The sequence below is a fragment of the Brachyistius frenatus genome, unplaced genomic scaffold (genome assembly GCF_029030835.1).
Source record: "Brachyistius frenatus isolate BFR_SWC_R1_liver_20210118 unplaced genomic scaffold, ASM2903083v1 Contig_19, whole genome shotgun sequence".
NCBI classification, from domain to species: Eukaryota; Metazoa; Chordata; class Actinopteri; family Embiotocidae; genus Brachyistius; species Brachyistius frenatus.
In genome coordinates, this window is record NW_027210618.1 from 4,182,506 (window position 1) to 4,187,061 (window position 4,556).

Sequence of the window (4,556 nt, forward strand, 5' to 3'; positions counted from 1 at the left end):
GGTCAAATACTCAGCATTCAGTTGTGTGCTTTGTGTTTAGTGCTAATTAGCAAATGCTAACAAGTTAACATGCCAAACTAAGATGATGAACACTAAGCCTGCCTGTTGAATGGCTACACGTGTTACAGTTGTAACCATGTTAACATGCTAGATTTAGTGTTAATACTGTTCCAAATCACAACCTCAATATGCTCGCGCTTCTATGATATCCAATTCTTCAACTGCAACCAATATATATGTCTGGATGTATTTCCAAACCAATTTCCCTATCGTGCAATGTCATTGAAAAAGAAACAAATATTTGTGAATCCGATCTGTAATTCAGATCCGCTCCAAAATGTAATGGTATCTTCTTTGGCCCATGTTACACCCTTCCACCAAGTTTCATTCAAATCTGGCCGTTACTTCTCCTGTAATCGTGCTGACAAATAGAAAAACTGCACCCAAAAGGTTTCCTCCTTTTGCTAAGAAGGGAACGCCACCTGCAGCCTCAATAGACCTGCGTGACATGCAGCTAAAGGAGATGAAACATCGAGTGTTTGTGCCAACACTCACTTTTTCTACGCTGGAAAAAAAAAAGAAGAAAAAAGCTTGTTTTCGCCACTTCTAGCTCGTACAGAGGTATCACTATGGCTGTCCCCACCTACGCGGAACATTGATAGGTGAAAATAACACTTTCATACCCTTTTGTGCAGATAAACCATTCCGGGAAATGTAGAAGACTGACTGAGCAAGAGTATGGGTGCACACTGCAGCTCTATTACAATATATCATCATGCAATAAGTCCAGGAAGGCATCGAACATCACAAAATATAACAGTCAACATTTTTTTGGGCAAGATCTCACTTTGACGACAATGGAGATAAGAAATAAGTAGGTTACAGCGGTATTGATGTGCTTTGTGATAAATCGGGTTTTCTGTAAGGAATTACATTTCTTATGTGTCACATGGATCAATAACATGTGCAAAGTTTTGACATGATATTTAGAATTAATCTATCTTTGTCCCCTGCTTCTATGGTACAAAAACAGCAAGAACAAAAAAAAAAAAGCAAAAACACAAACAGGAGCGCTATAGAATTCATGGCAAATCGACAGATGCAGTTTTTTGAGTACAGTCTGATGTTTCCTCTTTCACACACAGTCACTCTTACACTGAAAGGCTCATCAAAGAGGTCAAAGTCAGGCATGTGGTTACTGCAAGAATCCAGCTATGACTCAGCAGCACCGATCACTTTCCAGGAACTGAGCACCTGTCAATTCACAGTTCGGCTTTTCAGAGCGCTCTGTCTCCCACACACGTACACTCACACACACACACACACACACACGCACGCACACACGCACACACACACACACACGCACACAAATACACACACACACACACACACACACACGTACAGTCATATGTACCTCAGGCCTCTCTGTTTTCTATGAAAACCTTGTCACAAGACCTTTAAGGAGGAAAACAGATTTGTGTTTTTGTCTGAAAAAAGTAATTGACTAGCATTTAATCCTTAATATCTTTGTTACATTTTAATCAGAGTTAAACTTGTTTAGTCTAAAAAAAAATTAAATGATCCTTCAAACCACTATGTGTAATTTGGAAGAAAAGAATGTAAATTCCTCGTCAGGTCATTAAATCCCTTTAATTCCCACACACAATAAATGGGACCTCATACAACGCAATGTTTTCCTCAGTGCATTTGTGATAAAATCAAATGTTATTTTCATACTGTGACTTTAGACTTGATGTATCAGGTCTGGGTTCAGGTCACGTCAAACAGGAGGCATTAACATACTTTACATAAGACAACGTCATGGAATAAACAGCTCTTTTGGAAACTCTAAATAACTTTATCTGCCTTACCAGATTGGTTTGTTAAATCGGGCCTTCATCTCTTTAATGTTTGATGTACTCAAAGACTTGTGTTTTTTTTTGTCAGGGTTGACATGATGTGGGCAGGACTAAGGGTTTACCAATCACATTTTCCCAAAGGACATGATGTCAGCTGGTTTGACAGGAAGTCTATTGTTGTCCACTCCCTTTTCCCCTTTGGTTTTTCAAGCCAGAGTTTCTCACGCCTCATTATTTACAGTTTGCCTATTGTAGGATCGTTTTTTTGAGGGGAAAAAAAACCACATTTCAGTATATCTATAATTGTCGACCTTCCCATAAAAAAACACTTAAACAAATAGTCTGCTGGCCTCCTTTTCCTCCTAGAGGTACAATATGATCTATGATGAGAAGGTTAGCACAGCACTGAGAAATCGTTTCAACATCTCACCCTCTTGCATCATATTACATTTACAGTCGCATTAATAACTTGGAGTGAACCGAGGGCCATCAATAGTCCTGCAGGAAATGCAAGCTCCTGACTGTACTTGAACTAACCTCCTGCTGAAATACAGTATATCAGCAGCCTATAATATTCCTAGGGAGACCTGCAGTGTGTCTGTGGCTCATGTTACAGCGACTTTATTGTACTGCCGGGTATTTTCTTGTTCCTATGACGTAATGCAATTCCTGTAAAGTGTACTGGATGATAACATAGCCTTAGGGGTGCATGAGCTGAGAGTTGCACTAATTAAACTGCTATAATTGCAGCCAGCTATTATGGAAGGGTCTAGTTCTATTATTAGTTATATTTCCTCTCACTTTATTTTATGCAATAATGTGGAGTGATAGTTTGGAAGTAGCTGTTCTGTTACAGCTGATACAAAGATATGCACATAAGCAGTATATCTTAAAGATAGATACACTGGCGGAGAAGTGATACAACAGAAATCCTCTCATGAATTGTTTAAAGACACAAAAAAATACCTAGTTTCGAATAATAATTTGTCTAATATGGCTTCCTACAAGAATATTTAATAAATATGATTATTGTTTGTCCTCCATTGAAAATGATAGAATTTATGAATATGTAAATATGTTTCATTTCAAAAGTCTAACTGCCACATGCAAAATGTCTCATTCTTACCTACAAGTCAATACACATATGTAAGAAGCTTTTTAAAAAAATCAGTTTTGGAAAGTTGCATATTTGACACACATACACAAAACGTGTATGCTTTTAGTGCAGAAGAAGCAAATTAAACATGTCATTTAGTGATTTTTGTCACCTATGTTTCTTGTGTTTCTGGTCTTTGTGCCATGCTCAACTTCTGGCTGCAGTAGCGTCTACTGAAACACATGGAAGTAACTCTTCTTATCTAACCATCATGCTAGAAAGTAAATACATACTACTCAAACTAATACAAACTAATGGATAATAAGATTGCATGTGTTCTATGTGAAATATGAAATTACAGTGGCCAGTAAACTTCAGGGAAAACATAGCAATGTTCAAATATTGAGAAAAACAAACCCACTAGCTCCTCTTTGTCTAATGCTAGTACAGCTTGTTTGTTTAATCTGTTGAAAAGTGTAAAAACAGCAACTTGCTGGACTGTTTTTGGGCTGAGAGCAGTAACCTCCTAAAGTCTCCAATATTTTCAAAAAGAGATGGGAAGGATATGCTTCGCTAACCAGTTCCTACCTGTGAAAGAGAGGAATTCATTGAATCTAACTTTTATAAACTAACTCAAATGTGTTTCTCAAAAGTTCCAACAGTTCAGAGAAACCTTCCAACTAAGCAGACAATTATAACAAACCTACGACTCCGCACATATTGTTAGGCACACCATGATGGTTGTACAGTTAACTATAAGCAAACATATAGATTTCAGGGAACTTCAATGTAATAGTCCGTACAATAAGTTCTTTTCTTCTTTCTTTTCTTTTTTTTTCCCCAGATCGATAAATCCTCCTGTGTTTTAGAGTCTTCGTGACCCCAGATGCTAACTGACGCTCAAAATGGTGATTTTCCTGTTTGGTTTCCTATTTTTATGAATGAAGGCGGAGGTCAGTGAGCTTTCAGTCATTTTCTGGTCTTAGCCGCCAGGGGGTACAGCAACATGCAGAAAGAAAGCCAACAGCCTCTCTCATTGTTCAGGGCTGTGTGTGTGTGTGTGTGTGTGTGTGTGTGTGTGTGTGTGTGTGTGTGTGTGTGTGTGTGTGTGTGTGTGTGTGTGTGTGTGTCACTCTCAAAGCATAAAGGCGACGTTCACAGTTAAAACTTGCGATTCATGGCATGGAGGAGCCAGCGGGCAGCTGCAGCCCTCTGATCCGTGTCAGGTTAGGTGGAGGAGCCGCAGATCAGGGTCTGAACCCAGTGATCATCGAGCTGAAGCGAACCCTCGTCTAGCTGCTCGAGTGTTGTCCTCTTTATTTATTTTTTTACTTTTTTTTTTTTTTTTTTTTTCCCTTCCCCGTCTAATTTTCCTTCTCCTCGGTGAAATCTGACACAACACCAGCGGGCTTCTCTCTTGGATGGCACATCCATGCTAATTGGCCTGCGCGTGTTTCTAACAGTACCAAGCGAAAAGAAACCCATCCGCTCAAACTGCAGCGATCCAGATGCCTTCAACTTTGAGCGAGAGGGACAACCCCTAAAGCCCGATTTTTTTTTTTAATTTTTTTTTATACGAGGGACAGACTCGCACACATCTT